The following is an 11,894-nucleotide window of genomic DNA, read 5'->3' on the forward strand; positions in this document are numbered from 1 at the left end:
AAAACAAGTTAGGGAAAAATCTTGGAATGTGTTACTAATTGTCATTTTGGGATGAAATTGTTCCTTAAGGACAACCATGACAGGAACCTTCCAGTGAGGATAGTGTGTTGCTGAGTAAGGAGATTAAGGCTGGGAGCCACTGCTGAGCCTCTCATTTAAAACATCAACAACATTCCTTCAGGAGAGCCCACACACCCATGGGAGGGAGTGTGGAGCCAGAGAGAGATGAGGGAGCACTCCTCCTCTGAACTGTACCAAATTAAGTTTTTCTTTTAGCAAAACTCGTAGTTCACTGTATGATAATTCGGTTAAGCCAATAGGTTTGTGAAAATAAAGGAGCCATTCTAAGGTTCGAATGTAACAGTCCATCTGAGTTGAAAGCAGTTCTTAATTATGTGGTCTCATTGTTTGAAAACAGAAGGTAAGCACATACCTACTTGTAAGGGTATGGGTTTGCTTGGTAATGGACTTACCCATGTACTCGAATGCTGTAATGCGGAGAGGTTTAGGTCTATGCAGATGTTGTCTTTGGTCTTTTTTGTACTGGGCGTGTTAGGACAATTCCCACAAATTGCCAGGATATGACTGCATCGTCACCCTCTTTTTTTTTTTTTTTTTTTTGCCAGGCAGCTCTGTGTTTTTAGTCACAGTGGTTTAGGGGAGGAGGTGGAAAGGGTCTAGGAAGCAACACTGATGTTTTCATTTCATAATCTCTTCTTTCTGTCTGACCGTATCAATCACTTGCACCGCCCCGTGAGAGGCTTAGGCTGTCTCCAGTTCAGTAAGAGCAAGGAATGAAATAGCTGGGGGAGTAGGAAAACAGTGACTATATCCCGTAGCGACTATAAATGTGGGTAGCTTGATTTCTGTGTGGTTGCCTGCAGTATTAGGGGTGTCAGTCTGCCCAAGTACACCCTTCTGAAAGTGTAGTGCCTTGTATGGTCTCTTCTCTGGTGATGGTTTGGCCTTACAATTGGCAATTTGGTTGGCACACCAACCTGGCATCGATTGCATTGAATGAAATCATCTGTATGTGTACATGTAATTCCTTTACACTGCAGAAACCTAGCTCCAGATTTGCTTTCCCTGCAGGTGAACGTTACTGTGATCCTGAAAGCAAGGAATACTGTGTAGGGCAGAGTGTGACACTGAAATGGGGACAATGCTGATCCAGCTCCTGGGCTAACTGGACTGGAGAGAAGGGACTGCTGTTACAGAGCTGCAGGCGCAGCGCAAATCTGTTGATTGTACTTAATCGCAGATGACAACAAAATTATTACCATGTTCCTGAAATATCTCAGGAATGATTCCCCTTTTTGTCACAGCTATCTCTAAAACACAAGGAATTACATAGATATCAAAGTCTAAACGTTTTAGGGCTGTATTACCAGAATTGATATTTGATTTTTTTCGTGTTTGATTTTTTAGAAACCCTCTGAGGACACCTGGGTCTTCTGGGGTTGAGGTTGGGGAGTACCAGGCCTGCAGAGCTCCTGGAAATTCTCTGAGCCTGTGCATGCTTGCCCCTTCTGCAAACCAAGGCTCCAGTGTCTCAAACCGGACAGAAGGTTTCTGGGGTTTTGGGTTACATATCACAAGAAGCTGCCTAAACATCAGTTATGAAAAATGCAACCTATGAATAGAATTTGCTTTCTACTTCCACTTCCAGAAGAATTTGTTTTGTGGACACGCTCTGCTTGTGACTTACACAAGGTTTTCTAAGCCTAAATCTATTATGTAAAAGATTCAAAAATTGAGAATGGCAATTCTGTACAGCATGGTTTGCTGAAAGATCACCTCACAGGGAAGCAAAAGTGCCTTGTTGCAGGAAGGTCATGAAAAATTGTAGCTATCATTCTAGGGCTCCTCCTCTTCCAAGTGATAGAACTTCCTCACACTGCATCGTGTGTTTTTTTGTATTTCAGTACCCGCCAAAAGGCGTGGGTTTGGTTGCAAAGGGAAAACAGGAAATGGCTTGAAAATTAATAAATCTTGCAGAAAACTGTTTGCTTCTGACCAAATATTGCAGGGCCCGCAGATGCCCCTGGGGTGCCGAAACAGGAAATTTGGCAACAGAAACAGACAGTATCGCTTCAGCTACAGGGCGGATTTGCAGAGGCTGTCACCAAATCGATGCTTAATTTACACTTCTGGAGTGTTTCTTTTAGTGAAAGATTATGAAAGGTAACTATGGGTTTACTTTCTACCTACTGGAGATGTTGTAAGCTAAGATTTCATTTGTACTGCAGACAGTTCTGTGGGCAGAGAAATTCTAGCAGCACATGGAGCTGCACATTCATGGAAAATGCTGTAATGAGTCAGGCAGAAGCCAGGACGTTCAAATCTGTCACCACGCTACAGTCCCTGACAACCTGTGGGACTTTGTGGGACAGCAGAGGGGTAATTTGGATCTTCCTATTCCAAGAGATGAGACATTTGTGTGGCCTTTTTATATGTGGGTACAGAGAGAGAAATCATCTGTGTATGGACATGCACATACTCGGGTCTACATAGTGGGCTTTAAACTGAGAGTATGGAAGATTATATTCCTGTTTTATGGGTTATTTACATGGAAGTCACAGATTCTTAAAGGCTATGTAGAAATGCAGACCTTTGCCCTCAGAAATGGCTTTTACCTTCCCTTATTCACTAATTGTTAAAGTTGGAGTCACATTGTTTCATTGGTTTGCATAGGCCTCTAATAGCCATTGCTTTGTGGTAGGCTTTGGTTTGGAGTCACTGTGCTTTTAGTTTCTCATTTCTGGAAATGCACTTGGTATGCGAGATACGTGGATACATACTAGCCTCTGTTTAATTTTTAAAGTGGCAATCCAGGAGTTTTTCATTGGGCAGATGTCAGGGAATGGGAGAACCAGAAAATGCTGTTTTTGTAGAATCACAGAATCAAGGAATGGTTTGGGTGGGAAGGGCCCTTAAAGCCCATCCAGTCCCACCCCCTACCATGGGCAGGGACACCTTCCACTAGACCAGGTTGCTCCAAGCCTCATCCAGCCTGGCCTTGGACACTTCCAGGGATGGGGCATCCACAGCTTCTCTGGGCAACCTGTCCCAGTGCCTCCCCACCCTTTCCAGGAAGAATTTCTTCCTGATGTCCAATCTCAACCTCCTCTCTTTCAGTTTAAACCCACTACCCCTTGTCCTATCAAGTTTTCACACTATTTACATTTCAGGCAGCCTTTCCTGGCTGACAGGGACAGCACTTTTGATATCAAGTCAGACTTGCAGCTGATAGAAGACTGCAGAATTCAGTATTTGAAAAGTAAAATGTGTCCTGTAGGAAGGGATCGGTATTAGTATTGACAGACTCAAATATTATGCAGCTATTTTTAAGATAAGCAACTACAGACTAAATCCTGTTCCTTGCCCATCTGTGTTCCCGACTGTACAATATTATGTGCACAGATGTGTGAGCAACCCTCGCTGTCGGATGTAGAGAAGAGAGATTATTGAATCAGAAAATTGCAACAATGCTCGAAGTTGGAGATCTTAAGCCAGAATAGTACTGTCAGTTTTAGAGATGGGGCTAGATTTTCAGCTGATATAACTGAGCTTCACCAAAATCAGTATATAGCAGTGTTCACAAACCAGCACTCCAACCTGTGGGGCATAGAGGCAACCCAAAATATTTCCCATCTGATAAATGGGCGCACACTGAGGAAGTGCCCCTGGGCTGATAGCGAGCAATTCTGAAGCAGCCAGGCCCCATCCTAGCCAGGAAATCCAGATGTAGGGAACTGACTCTCAAAATAAACTAGTATTTAGGGGCAAAAAAGTATGCATCTACATTCATATTACTTTCATTTTAGATTTATGGGCAGTTGCTCTTTGCACGAGCTGCTCTTCTCTGTGATGCCGTCTCAGGCATGGGCTGGAAGAGGGAAAAGGTAGAGCGGGCTACACTGTAGTTCTGTGTGAGAGCGAGTTGATCTGTGTCAAGTGTCAGGATTTCTCTATGATATTTCAAAGTCTGTGGCTTGATGTTGCAGTGACTTTATTTCCTGCCTTCATCATTTCACAATTGAAATTGTTTTTTGTTCATACTCTAGGGCTCTTCATTAGAAGCTGATGAATTTGGGCCGTTTAACACAAAAGCATGAATTTTAATCTTAAATGAAGAGTAACACCATTGCCTACCTGAAGCAAAATACTGGTTTGAAGGGAGTTGGGCACGTTTGCAGACAGCCTACACTGCCGTTCTCAAGCGGGTGTGTGTGTTGGTTGCTGTCTTGACAAAGCTTTCTCCTGAGAGTGAAGTTCACTGGGAACACAGGCCTGAAAACACAAATTTCAGTGAATGCAGCAGGTTACGTAGGGTGTAAGAGCTGACTGTAGGGAGCAGGCATGCTCCCAGGGGCACGCTGGAGTTGGGCATTAACTTTATCCAGAAAAAGTCTTTCCAAAGTCTGCCAACAGTTGTCTCTACGTGACATACAATGGAGTGACTCAGAGTTAAATATGGAATGCCCACTCTTTACTACTTTTAAACCTGTGGATGACCACCATGTATTTAACAAAAAATTATAAGGTTGATGTAGGTTTTCTTAGGTCAGGAGTGTTCTTTTAACTAGAACAGTTATATAAGGAAAGCAACACAGCAGTGGAGCCAAAGGGGGGGAAAACACACACACACAGTGTGCTCAGCCTCGTTTGGTACAGAATGGCTCTATGAGTTTGTTTCTTAATACTTTTGAAGACTTTCACTGCTTTTATCGTGAGTTTATACAGATAAAGCAAATGTCTGTCACCAGGAATTTACACGTCCTCATCTTCTTTTGCAATCTGCGTTGTGTTGGTGTGTTGAAAATGCCCCAAGAGATGGTGTAATACTGTCAAGGTGGCTGTGGTGACAGCACCTTGGAATGTGAGCAGAAGCCAGGACAGTCCCTGCGCTGTTTGAAGCTGGATTGTGTCTCAGCAGCCAGGCCATCAGCTGCCCGGGCGTCTTCAGCGTGGGGCAGGATTGCCTGGGTTTGCAAGGCTGGGGCACACACAGCATATGGGCGCAGTCAGTTTTTCTGGAAATGAGTAATTCTCTCTTGGAATAAGCTTGCGTGTTTTTCAAAGGAATGGAAGGTGCATGAATTAATACCTGAGATACTAACTGTCGTTAAGTTCCGTGACAAAATTCCCATGTCATCTCTGATGTTTGGGAGAAATCACACGTAAAAGAATGTGGCTTCTCTTCCTTTCTGTATACAAAGCGTGTTCCCAAGAATAAGCAGTTTCATAAAGGAAAGTGCAAAGATGAACAAAAGCTGGTGGTGCTTCCCATGGGGAGAGGGCAGACGGGAACGGTTTGTGGGGATGGAGTGTGGAGAGGCAGTGAGTGCAGAGTGATGTTCTCCAGCAACCGCTCCTGACACTGTGACACAGTTCATATAACTGGGATTAATCCCCAAATAATGTGAGTAAACAGAGACCACCTACGCGGTACCCTGCAGGCACCGGAGGGAGGGCTACGTTCGGGGGCACTGTATTGTTTGTAATGCACTGCAGGGCTGGATGCCACCACGTCCCTGGTCCCGGTGAGAAAGCTGAGCTCCAGACAAGGAAGGTTTGGGGCTGCAAGGATTTTGCCACATCTGCAAGCAGCAGCATGTTTCTCTACCCTGGCTACATGTCTGAATGGGTATGAAAATATATGCTTTGGTGAAGGGTTGAGTGAGAGAAGGCATAGAGCAATTCTTCAACAGTGAAACTGTTTGGATCGTGGATATTTCAGCTATTTTGCAAAACCAGGATTCATTCACGTATTATTCCGCTGAATCATGTACTGTAATTGCTGAGCTATACCACTGAATTTAATAAAGGGTCTCAGCTGCAACTGCCAGTGCTCTGTCTGGGAGAAATACTAGACTAATACCATGGCTTTACAAATAGCTTTGCCAAATGTTTATAATATTGGATTGTTTTCTTGTAAAATAAACTGAATATGTATCCCAGGAGGGGAAAAAAGAACAACAGAGAACACCAAAAAATCTAATGAATGCTCATCATAGTTAAAAGAATTGTTAGACTCAAGGATTGATTATTCTCTGAACTACACTATAAATCATTTATGTCTGGGTACAATGAAGTGATGACTTGAGAATGTGTAGAGAGGTGGAGTCTCAGGCTGAGTGTAGAAGGTGGGCCCAGAGGAAAGCAATTAAATTGGAATTCACAAAGACAGACCTTAACTTTGCATTACTCAAGCACTGCATGGGATGACTTTTTGTGCTATTAGCTTGTCAGTAGTAACTCGAGGGAGAGGAGGGAAGGCAGTTCAAATGCAGGATTTTCCTATCTAAGGGGTAAGTTAATTCATGCTTTAAATTAGGAAATAAATGTTTTATGCTTTGCTCTGTATTTGCAAGACCTGTCTTGCATAGACTAATTCTGGGACACAAAGGAGAATGAGATAGTTGCTCTCTTGGAGGCCTTCTCACCACTTCAAGAGCCCTAAGCCTTGTGTCTTTGGATCAAGGCGCTATTGTGTTGTTAAAACATAAATATTTAAACGCCCGTGCCTTTTAAAATGGAAACACTGACAGCTTTTGAGGTGAATATCATCCAACTCTAAGGCTCAATCCGGTTGCTGCTTCTAGTTATTACCATGTGAAACAGTGGGGAAACTGAGGCACTGAGCGCTCTAGTGGCTTTTCCAAGGTTATGCGGTAGATCGGGAGCAGAAATAAGTATTGCAGATTCTCCCTCCATTGCCAACACTATTCTATAAATCATTTCATTAAATATGAGTACTGAATTAAGAGGGTTTTTTCTTTATTGGAATGTTAATAACTTCTTGGTTTCACTGCAGGAAACTGAATTAGAGGACCATGAGTCATGTAATTGTAGGCGTAGGCAGCTGTACACCAAGTACAATACATAGAATATTGACAATTTTAATTGCCTGCAAGCACTACTGATAATACAGCATCTTTCCCAGCAAAGAAGATTACTCCTAAAGTAAGGGATTTAGATCCAAATATCTTATACCCTGTAAGTCTTACAGCAGTTTTATCCCTTCCCTTGTTTAAAAAAGGGAAACTGAGAACCTGAGGCATTACACTGTAAGTGTGAGTGAAGGTAAAACGCGGGGTTTTAGGTGGATTTTTAACTTGAGAATATGTATTCAGGGAGTTTGACCTGTACTTTATTAACATGTAGAATATTTATGTTGCATAAAAGTGTGTGCAGATAAATCATCCCAAAAGCTCATCAGGAAGTATGGAGCTCTCCTCTTGGCTCAGCAGTTGTGGCCCTGCATCCCTCTGAGTCTGCTGCTGAGAGATGCCCAGTGGCCATGTTATCAGGGACAATATTGCAGCATCCTGTGTTTTCTGAAGAGTGACAAGTCTGAAAGCAAAATCATTAGGGCTTTCTTGGACACTTGCATTAACTAATCCTTGGTTGGATGATTGGTCCCACTTTTAGGGACTCAACAATAGCCATATAATCAAAAGGAATGTTAAACTAAGTGCCCCTCCCACCACCATCAAAATCTTTCCTTGCTCAGAACACTCCAAACTTGTTTCTTGGTGGGTACCTTTTAAGGAGGACCACACGGATGTCATGGAGATGCCTTGACAGCTCTTCCATGCCTTGGCCATGTTTGACACTGATACAGTATTGTCTGTGGTAGCTTGGAATAACTGGACTGCTTATGCACCTACTAAGAAGTTCACTGCAAACCATCTTCCTTAAAACATACAAAACCTTCTCAATAAAGGAAGAGCAGGAAGCTGGACTCATGTTTGCAGGAAGAGCCAATAAAGTGTTTGTAAATTAAACTCTGTGTCGGAAGAAGCCATGCGTATAATTTTAGCAAGTGTTTGCCTGGCTTCAGCAGAAGGAACTAAGTGATTTGTCAAGGGATAAATTGAAGACTTTCATGATATGCTTAGATAAGACTGTAAGTTACAAGAGATGACTTTTTGGAAAACTGAGATTATTTTCTACTGAGGAATGTCAGAGTGAAAAAGTAAGAATTAAAAAATTAACCCCCTGTTTAAAATCTGAAAACACTTTCTAAAAGGCAAATGGATATTAGCAGTTAAGAGTAATTTTTAAAAATTTGTTTCTTTGTTGAAAGTGTTTTGTTGGACGTTTTTTGTTTCTCTATTTTTAGTCTGCAGCCATTCCATGTCCCCTAAATAGATCTTTTTGCTCATAGCACAGCCTGAGAAAATGGAGAGTAGAGTACACGTGTTACCACGTGAACAATATTTTTACCATATTCATCTTCTGTACCATTAACTTCCTGAAAAATTTACAAGAGCCTGAAGCAAACATACTCTTTTCTTCTGGATTCCCTTCAAATTTGAGATTTAAAAGACTTCACTTGTTCCATTTTTGTGAGATTTATTCTTGATCGTACTAAAGAAAAAAAGATGTAGATCCATCCCAGAGACTGCGATGACAGAACTACACTCTGCGCACTGCCAGCACTAATGCCCATTAACTTCACTAACATTCCTCAGGGAGGAAATGCTGCGTTTTACCTACTTTTGGTGATGTTCCTCAGCTTGAGTATCTCCAAAATGAGGCAGCCCCAGTGAGTTTCCCTTGCACAATACCACTGTCTAGTAGTGTGGGACAGCTCCTGGGTGCTGGCACTGTGCAACCAAGCACTGACACCTCCACCTCCCAGTACTAAGGGTCCTACTAAAGTTCTGGTGTTTAAAACTACCACGTACCGCTGCCCTATCAGCACGGAGGCTGACAGAATCGCTGTGCTGGCGATTCCTAAGGCACCATTCAGAGTGCGACTGCAGTAAAATTCTGGGGGTTGTGTCTGATATCACAAAGTACCAAAGACGTACCCCAGTTTGTTGTCAGCGAGGTAAGTAGTTTCTGAAGCAATTTTGAAACTAGGCATTGTAATAATTGGTTATCAATGTGTTTTTGAAAAGCAAATCCAGAGGCAGTATGACAAGGCTCCAAACATCTCCCTTTTGGGGGTTGCTGCACTGGCTGATGTGATTTCACCTGACATTTCACCCATCATATTAACAAGGCGAGTGAAATGTCAGAAGGCATTAAGTCAAAGTACGCTGCATTCCCTAAGGGACACTGTACTTCTGTATAGCCAGAGAAACTTGTAAGAGGGTAGAAGGATCCCTTTAGAGTGAAGACAAGTGAATGATCAGGATCATTTACCATGAGCAGGGCTATAGACGCTTCAGTTATGTCAAGAGATTGGTAAATATAGTGAATTTTTGTCATCTTGCAAACATTTTTTGCATACTGGAAAGCATATGGGCCTTTTCAACACTTTAAAGGTAAAACCAAGTCCTTTGCATCAGGGAATTTCATCCGATTGGTTTAATTTGTCCATTGTCACCATTTTGTTTGGTTTTGTTCTTCATGTGGGTATAAAAGAACCTCTTGAATTTAGAAAGGGACTCGCCTCAGGTCCTAACCGATTGTTTGTTGTCCCTTTGTACTTAGTGCTGTATGGTTCCAGTGCAGAGGTGGATGCCGGTTTGGGGGGTAGTTATTTTGCAGAAAGCCCGTTGTTCAGAATTAACCTGTAAAATACAGAGTTGCACACTTGCAGGGATGGTGCACATAATGTAGTAAGTGTGTGATGCTCTTCAAAGGGCAGTTTTCAAGCCCTATTTTGAAATTACAGTCTGATCTTTTAAATACTTAGATTTTTCATGAAGTATTTTTCTGGGAAAGGCAATAGGGAGGGGTGTAATAATTATTTCCATTACTTCTACCACTCAGCTGATGCTTGGAATTCCCACTGACACCAACATGCTTTCTGCATGTTTAGACCCATGAGGTGTATGTAGTCAGTGTGCAGTACGGTAGGTGGGAGAAGGGAAGCACAAGGGACTGTCTTTGGGGTTGTTTTCTGTGCCTTCGAAACAAATAGCAGACCTACCTTGGGGTTTTTGCCTGTTGCGGTCAGCTTGTCCCACACCAAGTAAGTTAACTGAACGCAGAGAAGGAAGGTAGCTTTGTGGAATCCCCTTATCAAAGTGAACTGAACATGAGCTGTCAAGTGTTTTGGTTGCTGTAAATCTATTTGCTGTTCCTTAGAACAAACTCTCCCAAGGGTTTTCCAGGTGGCACAGGGTAAAACTAAAACTGTATGCTCCCTCCTGCAGGAACGCAAATTTGCTTCGCAGACATCTTAGAATAATTTCTGGGTTTCCTGCCTTGCAGGAGAGGAAAACTTGCCCCCTTTTCACTAGAACATACGCCATTTGTCTATTTTACCCTCTGCTCAGCCAGGTTTAGGCACTGAGTGCTTTGATAAAGTGTTCAGCAGTTGCTCTCTATAGGAGGGCTAGAAAGAACGAGTGTGGAGCGTGCGATTTGGGGGAAATCAGTTCCCAAGGGTTGTTAGTTTTCTGTCTCTTGCAGCAAATATGCCGTGGTTATTACAGCAGTCGTGGGTTAAAAATAACAATCTGCTTAGCCTTACCTCAGAGCTGGATTTGCTGCTGGGATGTCTCGGGGCTTTGAGAATTTGCTCAAACTTCCTTCTCTGTTTAGCTTCCCTGATTGAAGCTTGGCTGCAGGTTCAAACAAGTTCCGGATATGAAAGTTATGTTCAACTCCAGCTGCTACTTTGAAGTCACTGACTTTCATAAATTTTCCTCTACCAATCCTCTGTGTGATTTCTTACATATATTTTTATTCAGAAACTATGATCTTCTTAAGAATCTCTGACCTCCCTGAGGTTTTTCAGATCATAGAATCATAGAATCATAGAATGGTTTGGGTTGGAAGGGACCTTAAAGATCATCTAGTCCCAACCCCCCTGCCATGGGCAGGGACACCTTCCACTAGAAGGAAGATCTTCACACGCCCACTGGTGAACCTGACGAGTTAAATAGTGTTGGAGAAGTGACTTTTCTTGTGGCTTTATGACATACAAGGGTAGCAGTGGATATACACAAACATACCGCTGTTCAACAGCTATGGGGAACCTTTGCTTTTAGGTGCTTTAATTTGCTTTAAAGCCATGGTAATCCTGGACCAGTATATGAACTAAGTAAGGGCAAGCGGTTGGCTACACTGTAGTGGCTGGATACAAACTCCGTCCCGAGGGAAAAAGGGAATGTAATTTACTCTGTTCCATCTCTCGTGAACGCTTTTAGCAATTGTAAATGGTTTGCAGTAAGATAATGCCCACATGTCCGTGTAAGCCACGTTGTCTAGAGCAGCTGATGGAAGTCTTTTGATGGGTTTAGGCTGGTCTCATTTGGCGGCTGAACTGCAGTGTCTAAAGTTTTCAAAGTCAATCATTGCTGCTGCCACATTGATTAATTTTGATGTAATTTCCCTCCCAGGGGCATGGTAGCAGCAGCGACAGCAGCAGTGAGGGACTGGGCAGGTGTAATGCAAGCTTCGGTTCACTTTGCTGTTGCTATCGCCTCATAAATTGTAAGACAAAGGAATATGCCCTTTTTCTATTTAGCTTTTTTAGACCTTATTAGATGTAAGATCTGAGGAAAAAATGTCCAAAGGTGGCACTTGGCTGCATTCGTAAAAATATGCCTCGTCTTGGCAGGGCAAGATTTTTCTCAAAAGAAACAAAGGAATAAGTCAAACCGGTAAATATCTGAATAAAGATGGGACTTGTGCTCAGAGATGTTGTTTGAGGCTTGATCTCAGTGTTTGATTAATTGATTAACGTGCTGTTAGTCATTCAAGTTTGAACTTGGTTCCCATGACACGTTGCTAATGTGTGATGGTGAGGAGGAAAAGCCTCCGCTGTCGCTATGTGCACCTGGTACAGCAGCCGCGGCCATGACATGGACCTGAACTCAATGAAGCATAAGCCTGGAATAATAACTTCCTTCATGGAAAAATATGCTTGATTAGCTGCTCGAAAACATGAACGAGGATCGACAGCTTTCAGTTTCAGTCTC

This window comes from Eurypyga helias, unplaced genomic scaffold (assembly GCF_000690775.1).
Source record: "Eurypyga helias isolate BGI_N326 unplaced genomic scaffold, ASM69077v1 scaffold3393, whole genome shotgun sequence".
Lineage (NCBI taxonomy): Eukaryota > Metazoa > Chordata > Aves > Eurypygiformes > Eurypygidae > Eurypyga > Eurypyga helias.